The 19,707-nt window shown below is 42.9% G+C and overlaps 1 protein-coding gene across 1 annotated transcript in view; it reads right to left on the bottom strand.

Moving 5' to 3' along the window:
* The window catches only part of CLPX (caseinolytic mitochondrial matrix peptidase chaperone subunit X), a 360,248-nt gene that overhangs the window by 268,548 nt on the left and 71,993 nt on the right, over window positions 1–19,707 (bottom strand). The window lies entirely within an intron of this gene.

Here is a 19,707-nt window from a genome sequence, read left to right as displayed (position 1 = left end):
ATTGACTATGCCAGGGAAGCCAGACTGATTAGCAATACGCTCGAAGCAGAGATTGTTCTTGGGACCAGAGGCAAGCATTTCAGGTCACCATAGATAACTCAAAACTAAGGCATGCATTGAAAGCCATGTTGCTAGGGAAAAAGCCCAACACAGATGGTGTCCTATTGGAACTCTGCAAACATTTTTTTCCCGTCTTGAACGACCACATGCCTACTGTGTTCAATTCATTCACAACATTATCATATTCAACTTTCACAATCTGCGATGCTGAAAATGCACTAATCCTGAAGCTGGGCAAGCACTCTGCACCCTCCTTAGCAGGGATGCAGAGCTCTACATGAAAATCTTAGCAATGAGCCTGGAACCCCTTTTTCCCGGGCTGACTGATCCTGACCAAGTTGGATTCATCCAAAAAACAGCAGGGAGCAGATGGAAGGAGACTTGCTCAACTCAATCAAAAAGCTCACAAGAGTAAACACTCATCTATCATCCTCTCACTTGATGCTGAAACAGCATTCAACTACATCAGCTAGGCCTTCTTGGGCACTGTGATGGACAAACGCCAACTGGCCTAGTGGATTAAGGGCAGGATATAAATCCCCCACATCAGTTAGGATCAACAGCCAATGATGCTGTAGCTTCATGTTGGTCTAGGGAACCAAGCAGGGACGCCCGCTTTCCCCCTTTTCTCTTTGCTCTACCTGCTGAACCCCTGACTATACAGATACGGGCCTTAAGCAGGGTGTCGAGCATTCACTTTACAAGAATCACACGAGGCCTGCCTCTTTGCTGACAACTTGCTCCTCATGCTGACCAACCCATCAAAGTCCCTCCCCAAAAGTAATAGACCTAATTAATTGCTTTCAGTTGACCTTAGGCTTCAAGGTCAATAAGCACAAATACTGAATCTTATAATCTTGACCTCAAAGGTACAGATCATTTAAAACCTTGGTCTTTCCCTGGTCTTCCCAGTCTATTAGATACCTAGACCTTAATATTACAAATATGCGAATGGGTGGACCACCGATAAGTGGGCCTAGATCCATAGAGACGTCCTAGAAGACCTGCTGCGCTGGTGTCCCCTCTACGTATACTGCCTGGAGCGAATCAATGTAGTCCAGATGAACATTCTCTATATCCTACTAAACATGTTTCAATCCCTCTCAACACATACCACTACCAGCGACATAAGATAATAATAATCATATTAATAACAATAATAATAATAGCATTTATTTGGGGGATGGAGAGGACTGTCGCACCCTGGCAACACACTTGATAGCTACCAGGGAGAGGTGGGGTTTGGCATTCCTGAGCTGGTGGGCTACTACTGGGTGGCACACCTATGCTATATCTATGAATGGATGGTGAGGGAAAGTGAAAAGAAGTCTGACAACCAATGGATGGATTATTAGGGGAAATTTGGAAAATGCACCGCTGTATCTCTCAAAGACAATATGCCTATAGGCAAATGTATCAAATGGTGTTTAACACCCATACATCTCAAGCGTATGTTTCCCTGTGCCTCTGACACATGTTGGTGCTATGGACAGGCTCCTGAACATACCATGCACATTTAGTGGTCTTTTTGGTGATACAGACCTTCAGCAAGGAAATCTTGGGGCATACTAAAGGGACACTGGGGTATCCAATATTGGCAGACTCTGGAACCCTAATACTGGGACTGAGACAAGACATTATAGAGGATATTACCTCAGCGGACTGGGCCCTACCCAGGCATATAGTGGGATGGCCAAGCATCATACTGCCCTAAACTGGAAGGTGCTCACCACGCACAGAATAAATATTAGGAACAAACGCTCCTCGTGCTCCAAAGAGTTATAAAGAGGGGTGCTCCTCAGGTGCTTAGGGACAATATAAAGTACTCGCCAAACAATATGCTGGGCTCCATGGAGGGGGTTGGTGGGGGTGGAGGGGACGACAGGACGGGACACAAAAGGGGCAGGCAGGACAGCACACAACATGGAGTTCAAGTGGCAACTCCTCTTAGCCGCCCCAACAGAACCTTGGTAGTCCAGCAGGGCAACATACAGGAAAGCATACAGAAAAGCAATCCAGATGAGTCCTTTGGACCACCCAGCAGACACCAGGCAGCAGGGCAACACAAAAAAAAGGGCAGCCCAGATGAGCCCTTTGCACAGTTCAGCAGTCCCTCTGGCAGAGGTTCAGTCCCAGTTCCAAAAGTGCTCTAAAATCAGGGGGCTACAACCCCTTTACTTACACTAAGAAATGCCTTTGTTCAGGGAGTAACTTCAAGAGAGCCTTTGCAAGTAAAGCACCTGTCTCCAGACATCAATAGAGGGCAGTGCTTAATTTGTATATAAAAACGTGCCGGGTGCTAAAGCTCTCCTCTGAAACATGCGGCTGCTAAAAGTATGCACCAAGAAGAGCTATCACTCTGCCCCAGACGTGGACTGGAGTCAGGCTGCAAAGCACTAGAGTTATAAGCACAGAGAAATGTCCACTTTCTATAAGAGGCATTTTTAGAATAGTCATAAAAAAATCCACCTACACAAGTAAGCAGGATTTCTCACTATCATTCCAAACATACTAAACATGCCCATGCTATTCCTCACAGATCAGAAGATACCACATAGGCATATGTCAGGGCAGTTCCACTGCAATCCTATGAGAGGAGTAACACTCACAGTAGTGAGAAACTAAATAGGCTGTCACTACTAGGATATGGAACACATGAGAATATATATGGCCTACCTTCTACATACACATCACCCTGCCCATAGGGCTATCAAGGGCCTAGTGTAGGAGCGACTTAGGTGTATTAAAAAGGGAGTTTAGTCCTTCACAAGTGGTTTTGCTTGTCAATTAAGTGTGACAGTAAACTGCTAGCGCAGACTCTGCACTGGCAGGCCTGAGACAAGTTTGAAAGGCTACTTATGTGGGTGGTGCAATCAGCGCTGCAGGCCCACTAGTAGCATTGAAGATACAGGCCCTGGGTACATGGTATACCACTTTACAAGGGACTTACAGGTAAATTAAATAAGCCGAACAGGTGTAAGCCAATTATACCACGTTTTAGGGGTGAGAGCACATGCATTTTAGCACTGATAAGCAGTGGTAAAGTGCCCAGAGTGCTAAAGCCAACTAAAAGAGGGTGAGAAGAATAGGAGGAGAAAGGCAAAATGTTTGGGGATAAACCTGCAGAAAGGGCCATTTCTAACAGTGCCACATCACATTGCTATTTGGTTCCACAGACTCTGGTGCATCATCACCATGGAACAAATAACTCAATATACCCCACTTGGAAAAGAAACGGGCAGGTGGAAGCTGCTGATTGACTACCTCCCAACTGGAATTCACATGCTTCACACTCTCCAGACTGCGGGCACTGCTGCTTTCCCAAAAATAATTGTCCTATATTGCATATGATGGCCCAAGCAAAGCTCTCAAATGTAATGCCCAACACACTACTGCTTGTCTCCCCCACAAGAGTTTCTACTGAGTGAGGTCAATTGCTACTATCAGAAGCAATTACTCATTTCCATGAGACAGGCTGCACCCCTCCCCGCCCCCCAACCCACCCCAATGGGTGAAAGTGTGTGTGATGACAGTGGTTTATAGTTGTTTAGTACAAGGAGAAATTTTGTAACAGTTTCAGTTATGGGAACAGCAAAGAATACCGGAGACTCCCCATGCAGGAGTGCGCATATGATGTAGTATTATGATTGCTGTACAACTACATGTATTTTTGGTAAAAATGCTAAATAAAAGATTTTGAAAAAAAACAGTGTGAAGCTCAACTTAGCATCAGACACGAATTAACAAAAATGTTGCACAGTTCGAAATTCAAAGGAACTGTTGAGGAGGTGGACAGCTAATTATGGTTGTCTCATCGCAATAAGAATAAAACGAATAATGAAGTAAGGGGGTGGAGGATTTACATTCCTTGTACCAGTTTATTTGGGCTGATGTACATCCTCTTTCTAAAAAGATGAGCTTTTCACTACTTCGCATAGTGCTTGCATATTTTCAAAACTTTATCTACACTGAGTGAATCAAGTGGTTTTGTCTACCTCCTCACATAATATCATTGCCACCACAGAGGGTCTAATGACATGTGCTGAGCTTGCAGTAACCAAAAGGACTTGAGAAACAAGAAATAATGAGATTATGAGAATATATGTCAAACTGCCACTTTGTTTTGTTTGCACATTTCATAACTTAATATCCAAATAGAGCTAAATGATTTTTAATTGTCTGTAAATGCCCAACTGACTGTGTTAATAAGGGAAGCTATTGCCTGTAAATGCCCAACTGGCTGTGTCAATAAGGGAAGTTATGTCAATAAGTACAGAAACCCAAGTAAATCACTGTGCTACAAGCCAGCCCCACACAAAGGCTGTTCCCACCTTGCTGTTTCGTATCAAGTATTACTTTGAACCTTGCTTCGTATTTGTTTTATTGATTGTTTAGCTTCTACACTAGCAGAAAACCACACAATTTCGGTTAGCATCGGCAGTTACTAAGTTTCAGCCCATCAATAGTGAAATTATTTTCAAGGATACTAGTTTTCCAAGACCAAATTCTAGTCTTTGGTAAAGATTTTGAAGAATGAAACAAAAAGCTAGATCAAGTTCTGCAAATGCCCTCAAATGTGTTTTTTGTGTGAGACCAATTGAATATCAGACATGTGTAATGACTGACTGCAGACTAAACCAAGGTTAGGACTGGTAAGGGTTGTGGAGGAAGCACCAGCTTCCAAAGACAGACAAAATTATGTTCCTCTCAGGCTTCAGCATATTGTACTCAAAATGTATACCCAATTCTTTTTTGGCTGAACCACTTTCATATTTAAAAAAAAAAGATGTTTTCTAGATTGATGAAAAACGAGTGTGCCTTTAAGATAATTAAAAAAAAAGAGTTGATAAATGATTATTACAGCTCGGTCTCTGGTTTACCTGTAGGGGTGACTGTGAATGCAAGTTATAATGAATTCACTCAAAGAACAAAATGGGGGTGGGGAGTGAGGGGAAATCAATCCATTGTTAGAAAGGCAAAGAAACAATATTCAGCCACTGGAAAAGAAATGTGTGCTTATACTTTGGCTATACAAAAATTTAGATCACATTTGTGGGGAGCCTGCTTTGTGTTTATGACAGACCACATACAGCTCTAGTGCAGATTAAGAACCCATTCCAGAAGAACCACAGTGTTGGGCAGAATAGGAACCCATTCCAGAAGAACCACAGCCAGGTTAGTCAAGATGGGAACTAAGATTTTGGAGTACCATTTTGTGATTGATCACATTCGGGGGAAGAGCAATAGAAAATCCGATTGTTTTTAAAGACTTCCTGTTGAAGATGATGGCATGTGTGAAATGGGTTGTGACCATATGGAATGTTTGGTGGCAGCCACAGATGTAGAAGAGAGAAATTAAATCAATGGAAGCAAGATGCTTTCTGATCCTGTTTTGCAAAGGGCCATTACGCTCGTGAATGAAGACAGGTTTTTCAGTGGAGATTTAAAGTCTTTTACAAATGTTACTGCTGAAAGATCAACTAAAGATGAGACTTACAAACCAGCAAACTACGTGTTATTGATTTTTCTACCATTGGAATCATTAAGGTAACCTGAAGCTCCTACAGCAATAGTGATATTGTATATATGCAGTACAGGAGGGTTTCATCCAAAGCCATCACCGTAGTACAACTATCAGCAGAAAACAAATTAGGTAATAGGAAAAATTAAGCCAGGCAGGTAGCTTTCTGAAAAATCACAACTTGTCTTCATTGTTTGTTACAACAGAATAATTATCTTAGCTTTGTAAAATTGTTGGGCTTCTCCTGAAGAGTAACAAGTATAAGGAAACATTACTTACTTATAATTCTAGTCATTACTCTATGTATTTTCTGTGAATTCAGAATAGGTAGAATATCTCCATGCATGTCAAATACATAGAGAACATGCTCAGGAAAGAAACATTTACTGATTTATGGACCAATTATCCAAAATACAACAAATGAGCCTTGCCTAAAAATGCCACTTAGAAATAGTCTACTTTGTTTCAGGCAGCTTGTTTTTTTAGTGCACTTACAAAATATGCACTATCTCATCCGTAACCTGTAGATAAATTTTCCAACCTCACCATAATACTCCTAAAAGGTAGAATTGAGTATGAAGGAACTTACCCGTAAAGCACAATCAGGCTCAAGGTATGAACCCTTTTAGATAAGTAAGTTACAAAGAGAAGCTTGAGTGACCAACGTATCGGTCATGAAATAAGAGGCCAGAAAATGCTTAATAAAGGAATGAACTGACTCTGGAGTAGCACCCTTATTAAGAGAATAAAGAAGGCTTTCCTCAATTCCACAAAGGGGTTGATAGTTACTGCTTCTCTGATGACAAGTGTCCCATTCATGACATTGATAAGAGGAAACAACGCAAAATACTATCCATCTTTGTATACTTAGAGGAGGCTAAGTCCTGTTTGAAAAGCACAGAATTCTACAAAAAACTGCTTGTCCTTACGAATCTCTTTGGTCTTTTCCAAATAATTATAAGCCCTCTTAATGGTGGGTGAATGTAATGACCCCTAGGGGAAGAGGACATTTGGTAAAAACTGTCAAGGAAACAGTACTACTAATGTGAAAAATCAGACTTTAGGAAGGAAAGAAAGCTAGGCTCTCTCTCTAATAACTTGCTACTATAAAAAACCCATTAACGATTCGTCAGTACAAAGAGCCTGAAGATTACCCTTCTTGCTGATGTAATAGCTTCCTTCCATGAAGGGTGCAGTAAAGCAGCATATTGCATTGATTCAAAGGGGGAGACCCACCAGCTTTCAAAAGTAACAATTTAAGATCCAGTGAGAAGGTCTGCTAACCAGAAGAAACCATGTTTAAAAAAAACCTGTAGCAATACTTAATCACTGGAATAGAGAAGAGTGATGCATTGTGTGATAAATAGTCATGGCAGTCAAATTAACTCTTTTAAAAGATAAAAAAGCAAACTTTGCTAGACAAAGAGGATAGAATAGTAGTGTAACCTACTGGCAGCTGCTTGAAACCACTAGGTTCTTAATACATTATATGCAGAACCGCTTCCACTTGAGTGTATATGAAGACCATGTGAACGGATGCTTCACGTCTCAGAATAGCCAGGCAGCAATCATTGCCCATACTGCAAGAGCCCTCGAGTCAGGCAGTCATGTTCAGGAATGTAAGGCTGAAAAGGAATGTTTTGCCCAATATCCCAGAAAGCAGTTTCAATCTCATCGGCAGTCTCTTCTGCGGCAGAATGGACATCTGAAAAAGTACAGGTTACCACCACTGACGAGACCAGTCTGGGGCAACGAAAGCTCTCCTAGGCTTACGTAGTATGAACTTGTTGATTAGACTGTGGAGAACAGGGGTCAAATGAGGAGAAGCTAACTAAACCCTCTCGGAAAGCTTATCAAAACTCCATTTCCTAGGATATAGACTCTGGACATCTGGAGGTGCAAGTGAAGCCAGGGATGTGGAATTCCTATTGCCCGGGAATTCTTGTTTGGGGTCAAGGGCAACAAGTTTTTATGTTTACTTTGTCCTTGGGACAAGTAAGCCCAACCCCCTGCAGCACAAACCCTTTGGCTGCCTGTTTACAGAGAGTTGAACTCTCTGCAGTTGAGGTAATGTGTTTCCAAAGGATAATGCTGTTCGAACTTGTATTTATGGTTCATTATTTGAAAGCCTTCATTATTAGGGTGCGTGCTGTAAATAAATGTTTTAAGGTCACACTTCACTACGGACGTTGGTTCCAGTACAAAAAAAAAAAACGTGTACACACATGTTTGAAAAGTTTAGGCTAAGAGGCTAAGTATAATGCTCCCAGAATGCTCTCTGATTATATGCAAATGAAGTGTCATTTAGTAAAATGTGTTGATGCATGCTAGTATTTCCCAAAAATATTTCTAATGGAAAATCAGTGTAACCATTTTCAACACGATTATGGGAAGCATGAAAATAAACAAACACTGACAAAGCCAACTGATCTGACATATTTTTATAAGTCTTTTAGTTTCATCAATGCGTGTCTTGTTTTGACATGGCTTTTGTAACACTTTATTGTTGTGGGAGCTACCAGGCCCTCAACATTGTAACAAACATTGGCAAAACCCCCCCAAAAAGTTTTTGAACTCTTAAAGCACACGTTGCCACCAGCGGCATAACAAAGGCCCCGCAGCCACCCTCCAGGGGGCCCCGTCAGCACAGCACCTGCCCTGAGTGAGTCTGGAGAGGGGGCTCCTCCATGTTTTGCAAAGGGGCACCCTCCAGTTTCGTTACGTCACTGATTGCCACTGCAGTTCCTGACACTGAACAAAACTACTTTGTGTGCCAATATGCTCCTTGTGGAAGAGCAGAATGCGATCACTCACAGTAAAGCCAGCCGAAAGAGAGAGAAATAGAAGTTTAATAAAAACAAAATGTCTTTGTTAACACCAGACCTAATTAGGGACCAAGACCCACATGTAGGTAGCTTTTTGCATGTCGCAAACAGCGACTTTCGCGGTTTGCGACGTGTAAAAAGCACACTGCGATGCACAAACCCAGTTTTGCGATTCAGTAACCTGGTTACCGAATCACAAAACGGGTTTGCAACTCGCAATTAGTAAGGGGTGTTCCCTTCCTAATTGCAACTCGCAGTGCAATGTAGGATTGTTTTGTGACCGCGAACGCGGGCGCAAACCAATCGCAGTTTGCACCCATTTCAAATGGGTGCTAACACTTTCGCAAAAGGGAAGGGATCCCCATGGGACCCCTTTCCCATTGTGAATGTCACTGTAAACATTTTTTCAGAGTAAGCAGTGGTCCTGTGGACCACTGCCTGCTCTGAAAAAATGAAACGAAAACGTTTCATTTTTCGTTTTTGTTATGCATCTCGTTTTCCTTTAAGGAAAACTGGTTGCATTACAAAAAAACTGCTTTATTGAAAAGCAGTCACAGACATGGTGGTCTGCTGTCTCCAGCAGGCCACCATTCGTGAGGGGGTCGCAAATTGCGACCCACCTCATGATTATTCATGATGTGGGCATTTGCGAAGCCCTTGCGAATCACAGATGGTGTCAAGGACACCATCCTACATTCGGATTTGCGACTTGCAATTTGCAGGTCACAAATCTGAACCTACCTACTTGTGGCCCCAAATTCTTAAAGAAAGTCACAAAAGTGCACCCATGGTATATGTCGAACCCCTATAAAATATTTGTGAACTGTATTTTAGCGTGGGTAAATACGATGTGTAGATTTGCTCATGTGAAAATCTATTGAGCATTTGCAAGTTCATTTTCCCTCCAGCCACTTTCTTCCCAACCCTGGAAGAAGTTCTAATTCTGCCATTGTCAGGAGTAAATGTCCAACCTTTCTTATTATGGGAAAATATTAGAGATAAGCTGGTAAAAATCTTTAAAACATGCAGGTTAGTAGGTTTGCAGACTCAAAGGCATTCCAGCCCTGGAACTATTGCTTACTGCTTCCTCCAGCCCCAGTATGCAGATCTGCAGAAAGGTGGCAAAATAAGGAAATTGCTACAGTAGGGATTGAAACTCCAAGTATTCAAGCCCTACTATGGTAGTAGCCCTGGCATAATCAGAGAGGCTATTAATTGCTGCCATAATTTGTCGCCACACTACATGGCACCAAAGGGACAAGTAGATCTTTTTACAGGACAAGTAGATTTGAGAAGCAACCTGTCCCCTAGACAAGTAGATATTTTAATAAATTCCACACCCCTGGAAGCATTCTGTGTTTCTCCCTGTGGAAATCAAATCTGTATCTTTCCGCAGAAAATTATGTTGTGAATGTGTTGTAGTAGAAACCCCATTTGTGTTGCTCTAACAAATTGTAACTTCGTTCATGTGCTTTTGTATTCCGCAGATCTGAAAGCAGAACAGCCAGCAGTCGAATGCCCTGGACCTTGTACCTCCCTGCTTGCTAATACAGTACATTGTGGACACAGTGTCTGTCTTTAGTAAAAATAAAAAAAAAGGCCACTTCTGACCCAAAGTATGAAGTATTCCCTAAAATACAACACGTGAAAGTGGAAGTGGAAGTCTTTTTCTAGTGGACACCACATGATGGGATTTTCCACGTGAGCACCCCAGAACTTCAAAAGGTGTTTGTAACCACTTCTTGCCAATGAATCAAAGGGCAAAAAGTATTTTCAGCAAGGTGGTTGTTATATTGCAATTTATATGTTGTCATCAGATTAGCTGACTTCTGAAACCACTGATTTTCCTAACATTCCTTCCTTAGAGGTCTTGTATGCAACCTTGCCTTCAAGGTTTGAAAAATGTGTTAAGCCATGGATCCCAGAACAGAGGACACTTGATGTACAGAGGACTCACTTGGCAACAAAATACACTGTTCCAAAAAGGAAGTAGGAGAAAGAAGTCCTAATTCTAGGAGCAAGAATCCTCACACACCCAAATGAGTGTCATGCTTCGTCTTCGGAAATGCTCCTCGTCAGACTGGCGCTGCAATGTCTGACGGGCACCCCCGTAGGGGGGCTCTTTGCCGGAGATCTTTACTCGATCATGCCAAGACCCCACAAGTGAGCTTGGAAAGAGGAGAAAAAGAAAGAGAGTGATAGTAAGGATATTTAAAATTGGCTCAGGACCCAGCACCTAGGGATAACAATTTTAATCAACCATGGAGGATAAAGGCCAAGACTCAAAATAATGAGGAGAGTGAAGTGAGTGTAATGGTCAAAACACTCTCAACCACATATAATGGAGAAAAAGAGGAACGGGTGGAATTACCAGACCATCCCTAACAACGGGGTCAACATGTTTTGCATCTCTAATGGTCCAAATGGATCCAGCGACGCTTCTCCAGAACCAGATGGGAATATACTTCGCCTTCTATACAACTGCAAACAACTCCTATACATTAAGACTATCAGTTGACGATACTCCAGTCACTTACAATGTTCGTGTGTAGCTAGAACGTTCTATTCCTAACTGTCGCCCTGCAATCAAAAAGAACACAGGTAACAACCGCAAACATGTAATTGCACATAAGAGTTAAAACTATTAAAAAAAAAAAAAAGTGTTGTGGATGGTGAAAAACACACAGTGTTAGTGCAGGTAGTGGGACACAAGTGCATAAAGGTCTGTTGGTTAGCTTACCCTCCCATTAGAGAAAAGAGCTTCATGGGACAGGTGCGGCCCAATGGCCGGGCGTAAACTATCTAATCAATGAATAAATAAACACAACATGGCTGTCATTAAGGGCAAACATTTGTCTGATACCCCCAGATTACAGTAAACTGAAAAGAGTCCAGTGATTAAAGAAGTCTAGCAATAAACGGGACACACTTATCCCTTACAGTAAGGCTGAGTAGAAATCCAAAACCATGCACCATTAAATAAATAGTTGCAAGGTAAAAAGGTTAGTCAAAACTAAGCAGACTGCATTGTACAAAATGGACCCTCTCTGGTGTAAAGGGTCGGCTAAGTACAGATCACAATATTACATATTTGCAAGTAATACTACGTCTGAGAGAAAAAACTAGGCATCATCATTGCTTAAGTCAAAAAAGAAGGAAAACGGGGACACCCGTGGAAGGATGCAACCCCACACCTAAAATAGTCGAACAATCTGGGCAGTTACTGTGAAGCGCCCGTTTATCAGAGGGCTAGGCACACGTAATTGAACACGATCCAAAAAACGGCATAGAGTGCCTAAACTTACTTGAAATGCTCCGCCGCCAAAGCAGGGAACCTACCCCTGACCGCGCTCCCGTAAGTCTAGGGAAGACGCGGAGCGGAAAAACCCTTTAACCTGGAAGTCAGTGATTGGGGTGACGTGCATGTAGATAAGCACACACCGGAACAGGAGCGTCAGAATGATGCGTATATTGTTGCTAGGCGACCTTGCAGAGCGAGCGCTACGGCTGTGTTGCGAGTGAAATGACAATGGAAAGAGGACTATGTATAATACCCCCCTCGTAATGGTAAAAAATTGCTCCTCGTCCAGAAAAATGGGGGGTCAGACGGGATATCTTAAGAGTGTCCTTAATATAAAGGAAATTCTAGTGTCATAGAGCCTCATCCCACATAGGATACATGCATAGAAATGTAGAAACCACAGCGGAGGACACATGATAGGCACTTCCAGAGGTACTATTGAGTGGACCAGGGTATAACAAAGACATTAATTGGAAAAGCCCAAAAATAATCATGGAAATATAAATCCTAGAATTGACAGCGTCAGTCCGCAAGAAGAAGACAGCGGGCACTGTCTAGGGACCCATCTGGGTAATCAAGTAGGGGTGGATGAAAGACAAAATCCTAAAATGGACCCCCATAGTCAATTCGGTTATCTATGTGGCAGGCTAATTCACGGGATATCATCATTAAGTCCTCTGATATGGGTGTTAAGTTTATACACCCAGCGCTGTTCAAGTTCAAAAAGAGATCTCATGTCCTTTAGTGGGCTGGTCTGTAGAATAACCCACCACATATCATCTGGACTGTGATTCACATCAATGTAATGTATAGTAAGTTTGGCTGTGGTGCGGTCACATCTGATATTGCTGCGATGCTCGTTGATTCTCAGTTTGACTGCTCTAGTGGTCATGCCTACATATCGCAAGTTACACGGGTACGTATCAAGTACACACAATTGCGAGTGTTGCAATTAGTTTGCTTAAGTAACCGCCATGTACCAATTGGGTCCAGTTCAAGGGTGTCAGTGCGTTTCGTGAGTGAGCACACATTACAATTGCCACAGGGAAAATGACCCGTAACCGGTGGAGTATCCCACAATGCCCTATGTTTGCAAATGATGGCGGGGGGTCGAGGTCGGGTGTGGACCAACATATCCCTTATGTTGGCCGTTCTTTTGAAAGCAAAAAGAGGTTTAGATATGGCTAGTTCTCCACTACACAGAATATTCCATGTTTTGAACACCGCCTTTTTTATGGTGTTGGACAGGGGGGGGGGGGTGAATGTAGTCACGCAGGTCAGTTTATTCTCTAAGGATCGAGGATTTGTTGACAATAGTGTATCCCGGTTACAGTATTTGGCTTGTTTGTGCGCTGTTTTCACCACATGAACCGGATAATGGCGTTCCCTCAATTTCTTGGAAAGATCCTTCGCTTGATTGGTAAATGTGTGTAGACTGCTGCAATTCCAACGTACACTTAGGAATTGACCGTAAGGAAGGTTGTCTCGTAGAGCTCTAGGGTGATGGCTTTCATAAAAGTAATAGGCTGTTAGGGTCAGTGATTTTCTGGTAAGTTCTTGTAACAAGTTTGCCATTGTCAATGCTGATCAAAAGATCCAAAAATGGGATCTCAGTGGAGGACACTGAGGATGTAAACCTCAAAAGGGGATCTAACCTGTTCACCCATGTTGTGAAAGCATCCACCTCCAAAAGTGGACCCTGCCAAATGATCAAAATGTCATCAATATATCGAGGCCACAGTTTGATATTATCATGAAAAGGGTTAGTAAGGGGCAACACAAACCGCTTTTCAAAATCATACATATATAGGCAAGCCAGACTCGGGGCAAAGGTGCTCCCCATAGACGTACCCCGCACCTGGTGGAAAAGAAGATCTTCAAATTGAAAAAAGTTTTCTGTCAAGGCTAGAGTGGCGCAATGCATTATGAAATGGACAGGAGTAGCCGATTCCCAGATATTGGACAAAAGAGCAGATTCAACTACCCTTAGAGTAGCTTCTTGTGGTATGTTCGTGTACAGAGCTTCCACATCAAGGGTAATGAGGGCATGTACATGAACAGTTGCATTGATGGCGTCTATTAAATTTAGGACATCCTTGGTGTCCTTCAAATAAGTGGTAGACTCTCTTATAAGAGGTTGTAGAAAATGGTCGCAGAAGGTGGATAGTGGTTCAAGGACCGAACCTATCCTTGAAACTATAGGGCGACCAAGAGGAGGAGTCCTCCCTTTGTGGATCTTAGGGAGACAGTAGAAATATGGGACACATGGATCCTTGGTTTCCAAGTACTCTGCTTCTTTTTGTGAGATCCATGAATTGCTACAAGCTTCCTCGATCATTCCTCGTATCTCGATTTGTAATCTCTTGGTCGGGTCTCGAGTGATCCGAGAGTAGTAGGTGGAATCCCCGAGAAGCCGTAGACATTCCTGCCTGTAGTATTCATAACTACTATTGCGCCTCCCTTGTCTGCTGGTTTAAATCACTATGCTGGTGTCGGATGCCAGTGTCCTAAGAGCACTCCGATCTGTATTAGGTAGGTTGACAAAATTCCGTCTGGGGTGTAGACCCTGGAGGTCATTCATGACCGCCTTCTCAAATGCCAAAACCTCACAATGGGAAGGATGCTGAGGGGGGCATAAAGGTACATGGCTTTTTAAGGCCCGAATCCTCGGCTGATTGTCAATGGGACTATCTTGAAAGAAGACCTGAAGTCTAATTTTTCTGAAGAATTGGGAGAGCTCACAGTGGAGACGAAGGAAATCCTCATTGGGGGTCGGGACAAAGCCCAATCCCTTATTCAAGACTCTACTCTCATCTGAGGATAGGTTTCTGGAGGACAAGTTCACTACTAAGTCCGATTGGGCTGATTCTTCCATTGACTCTGAGTCACCATCTGTGGTTCCTGCGGTGCCCAATGAACCCTTCTGCCTCTTCCTCTCCTTCTGCCTCTTCCTCTGCCCCGGCCGTGACCTAAAAAAGGCACATATGGTACCACGGGGCGCGGCTGGTAGAAGGGGAATGGGGGTTGCCATGCTAACGGCTGGCCATGAGGGTACTGAGGGAAGTGGAAGTAAGGTTGAGATCTATCGTCATCAGTGCTCCATCTGTCAGAAGAGGAGCTGTTGCTGAATTTTCAGGGCTTCTTAACAGAGGAAGAAGAATCATCTGAGGAAAGAGATTGAGTATCAGCGGCATAGTCTTCTTTGATATAAGGATAGACCTTCTCTCTGCTGAACTTGATGATATCTTTCTGTAATTTGGTGATCTTTTGCTGAGTGAGGAATTCCTTCGTCTCATTAAGATCAGAATTAATCTTCGCCAATCGGCTCTTAAAGGCGGTCAAGGCAACTGTGGTTTTTAGTGAGCTTTCCATCAAGTTGATCTGAATGGTAATGGATTCTACTAGCCGCTTAGAAGTGTTAATAATAAGGACAAGCCAGTCCCTGGTACACTTCCAAGCGATCTGGGCCCAATCCTTCCTGAAAGCCAGGTCCTGTAGAAATATCCTCGGCATATTAGACACTAGAAGCCCGTTAGGGGCTATGTTGGCTCTCAGGTACTCAGTCATGATAGTACCATGAAGGACTGTCTTAATAAGGTCACATTTGAGTGAGGACAATTTATCCCACTCTTCTTTTGTAGGACCCGAAGGTCCAGCACCATCGTTGACCAAGATGGACGGAGTGTGCAGAATTGCAGACACAATGTCATCATCAAAGCGAAGTCCCTGAAAATTATCCATAATGAGGGACTAATCAAGATATGTAATATCCCACAGCGAAACTGCTGTACAATGTAGAACAAGTAAAGGGATGGGGAGAAATAATGGTCCAGTGTATGACCTCCCTAATATAATGCACTTTACAACAAAATACACTGTTCCAAAAAGGAAGTAGGAGAAAGAAGTCCTAATTCTAGGAGCAAGAATCCTTACACACCCAAAATGAGTGTCAAGCTTCATCATCGGAAATGATCCTCGTCAGACTGGCGCTGCAATGTCTGACGGGCACCCCCCATAGGGGGGCTATTTGCCGGAGATCTTTACTCCAGAGTAAAGAGGACTCAACCAGACAGAGTGGTAGACATTTCTGACAGATGGAAAGAAAACTTTTGTGAGGCGAGACACTTTCCTTTTTCTTTGTTTAATGTGAACTTCTTTACATTAAGATTGAGACACAATTTGAAAAGCAAGTCTACTGCAGGTGAAGGTCTTGAAGTCTTGGATGAGAAGAACCTTTGATTAGCCAATCCTTTAGATGAAGGTAAATTAACACTTTTGTGGGGCAAGCTGGTACGACTGCCAAAACTTTTGGAAAAAAAAATCATAAGAGTTGATTTCAGTCCGAATGGACATACTTTATAGCAATAATGACTGTTAATCTAGATTTTTATGATTTGAACAGCTGGGTGCATGAAAATAGGCTCCCTGCAGAGCCATAGCATAAGCGTAGTTGCCTTGATGCAGAAAAGGGAAACATTTTTAAACAGTCTGTATTTTGAGTTTTTCCCAATTGTACCCACTTGTTTACATTTTCAAACCTAAAAAAAGGGTAAACCTCTTGCTAGGGACCTTTCTTCTTGCTTAGTAAATAACAGGAATAGATTCCCTTGTTCCACTGGTGTCTCAGTGCTGGGTCCATCACCCAGTTTTCTAGCAGTGATAAAGTCTCTTGAAACAACCGGTCCAGCATTGTAGGATTCAATTCACTTCAGTGAAATCAGAGTGGGGAGAGCTGGAAAACCCGATTTTGAATGCTTACTGCACATCTAGCACCCACATATCCTTGGTAATTTCCTGCCAGGCAGGAGAGAGTTGGATATGCTTCCTCTCACAGATGTGCTCATCAGTGGGAGCAGGATGATGGGGTCACTGTTTTGCAGGTGGCAGCAAAAGACTGTTGTCCATTATCCTTCTCTTGGCAAGAACTTGGATTTGAAAGACCTGTTGCTTACGATGGAGTCATTGTTTTGTAGGTGGCAACAAAAGACTGTTGGCCATTATCCTCTGCTTGGCAAGATGTTTGATTTTGAAAAGCCTGTTGCTATTGGTCCTTTGTCCTTTCTAAAATGTTGTGCAAGGGATATTTCTCTTAGCTGAAAGATTTAAACTGCATGCGTGCAAGCACCTTTCCCTTCTACAGACTTGTCAATGTTTCTGCATCCATCTTCAGTTTTTTTGGTTTCCTCAGCTGCCTGAAGTCTATAAAAGGTCTAAAAAGATAAGTCCAATATAAGGACAATTCCGGCATCTTTTGTTGTGCATGAATGGTCAACACAAGTCTGAACCAGGAAGAGCATCACACTGAAACTCTATGACAAATGTTTACTATGGCAATATCTGCAGTATTCCTCACTATGCAAATCAGGTTAGCCAATGTAATGCCTTCCTTAACCATCTCAAGAAAATCATCTTACTTCATGGACGTACCTCCATGAATTGGTTCACCGAATCCAAAAGCGATCAGTCAGAGGAACTCAAGAGCAGAAGAAATGGCAGCTTTCACAATACCAGCCAATATCTGACAAACCTTTTGTCCCAAAGCATCCCATCTTCTTTCTTTCAGCTGCAATTCTGAGGAAGTCGAGCATGCTGCATTAAACAACTTTGCTGTAGCTACAACAAAGGAATCTGCCAGGGCCAACTCTTTCAAGGACAGCTGATCAGACTAAGTGAACTTTGCTGGCAGCATAAAGAAAGCATTCACAAAAGCATCCATCATAGACTCCAAAAGACAAGGAAGCAGAGGTGCAAACGGCTGAACTTGAGGTACCATCTGAATTTTTTTTTAAAAAGTGCTAACTTCAGGTGTGCTGCTAGTAGTTAATTTTCAGTGTTCTATGAGGAGCTATGGAAAAAGAAAAGCTGTTGTAAACAGGAGATTCTGGATGGAAATTGTGCAGGCACTTCTAAATCCGATGATAAACCAGAATCAGGGAGTAATTATTGAAGCAAATACCTATGGCATGTCCTGTCCTACTGCGAAAATGATTCAGGCTGGCAGTCACCAGGACATCTACAATGAGAGTTGTGTTCAGGGTCCTATTCTCTTCAACTCTTCCAAAAATGCTCAGACCACTAGACCCGGAATAACGTTTACCTCAGGACCTCGCATCTCTCTGACGATCCTGGATAAAAGGCTGAGCACGACTGTCGAGAAAGGTTTATGCCAAAGGGAGATCGGTCTCGTCATCATCCTCTGTTGAGACAGAAATCACCATATACACAATTTCCACAAAATGGAGAAAGTGGTACAACTCTGCTCCACGACTTGCAGATAGAAGGCAACTCAGATGGTGAGCCCCCACCATCAAGATGTTTCTCCAAGTTCCGGCTCAGGGAAATCCAAGCATTTTTATGTTGAAACAGGAGTATGCCTCGAAGTCAGAAATCTCACTGAAGTATCTCTTGACATTGATCAGAAGTGTCAGTAATAATGAGTAGATGGACATCTTCTGAGTGGCAGAATCGACATTATGGGAAGAAGAGCGTGTGTACCCTATGCAGCAGAAGTGGACAGAGCAAGATTTCGACCTATAATCAATTCCCTCTTTCTCACTCATGTAGTGGACCTCTTCTGTTCCTCAGCTATCTGAATGACACTTTGACAAATCTACCTTTGATGGATTGGGATTAAGGAAAACCAACCAAACAGATGACATGGCCATCACTCCGCAACATTTGCCCTACACAAGGCATTTATTAAAATCAGTGGCAGCAGGGTTGAAACTCCACCAGGAGAAAACAGGATCTAGAAGGCTATGCATTTTACAGTGTAAGATGAGTTTCCCTGGAAATGTCTCAAAGTTAAGAATCCTATGTGGAAAAGACTGACCACCTGTGAGGTGCTTTTACGTAGAGGTGGAGCCTGCTCGGAATGCACTTGCCCCACCAAGGTAAATCACACTCATAAGAACTGAATTGTCCTGCTCCCGTGCTGGACTTGAAATATGGAGACAATAATTACATTAACAAAATACATTAGAATTGATACCAGATCTGCTAATACAGTTGTTAATCCCATCTGTTTGAGCAAGGAAGGGCTTCCAATATATTTTCTGTGTTGGACATGAATAAGACAGTGTGTCAGTGCTCAAGTGTAATGTTCAACTTGTGAGTGGGCTAACTTGTCCTGCAGGTCATGATAAGACTTCCATGCACCCCACACCTTATTACATTTTTGTGGGCATCCATGGGCCCGGTAAGTCAACATCTCGGCCATCATATTCTGTTCCATCCCTTGAATGCACTCTGCAATAGTGGGGGCTTTGCCAAGTACTGGGGGTCCCCCAATGTCTCTCTTCGCCACAACTAGTCCTAGATTGCCAAAAAGGAGTTTGGAGCGTGACCGGTCTACACCTGTGTGTATGCGGAGCAGTATATAGCAGGGTTCCACTGGAATATGTGCCTCGAGGATCTCACCCAATTCACCTATAAGACTTGACCAATATTTCTGTATATTTGGGCATGTTCACAGCGTAAGCATGAATGTGCCCCATGCAGGCCCACAGCGGAGGCAGGGAGGAGTTGGGGTCCTTCCCATTGTGTGTAGTCTCAGCCTATCATAGTAAATCCTGTGCAGGATTTTAAACTGAATAAATAGTAATCGGATTCTTATGGCCACTGTGCGGGGGTGCATAAGGGTGATCTCCCAGTCTGTATCATCCATTGGCCCCAGATCTCCCTCTCATCGGCACTTCAGCTGAGTGTCTGGCATGTTATTATTTAGAGTTTTGTATATCCAAGAGATGGCTTCCTCTTCTAGTTGACCCATGTGGAAATGTCCCTCTAACGGAGCGTAGTCTGGGAGGTCCGATTCATCCAAGTTTTCGGCTCACCAAGCATGAATGTAATGATAGTGCTGCGTTCCTGAAAGAAGGTATTCCTCTTGCAGGTTGCAGAAGGTTTTCAGTGCACCCTTCTTGATCATGTGCCCAAATTTAGAAATATCAATGGTGTCCCATCCCCAAAAGCCCGACAGCCTCCCCAATTCCTTCAAGTAG

This window comes from Pleurodeles waltl, chromosome 3_1 (assembly GCF_031143425.1).
Source record: "Pleurodeles waltl isolate 20211129_DDA chromosome 3_1, aPleWal1.hap1.20221129, whole genome shotgun sequence".
NCBI classification, from domain to species: domain Eukaryota; kingdom Metazoa; phylum Chordata; class Amphibia; order Caudata; family Salamandridae; genus Pleurodeles; species Pleurodeles waltl.
This window is presented reverse-complemented; position numbering and strand designations above follow the sequence as displayed.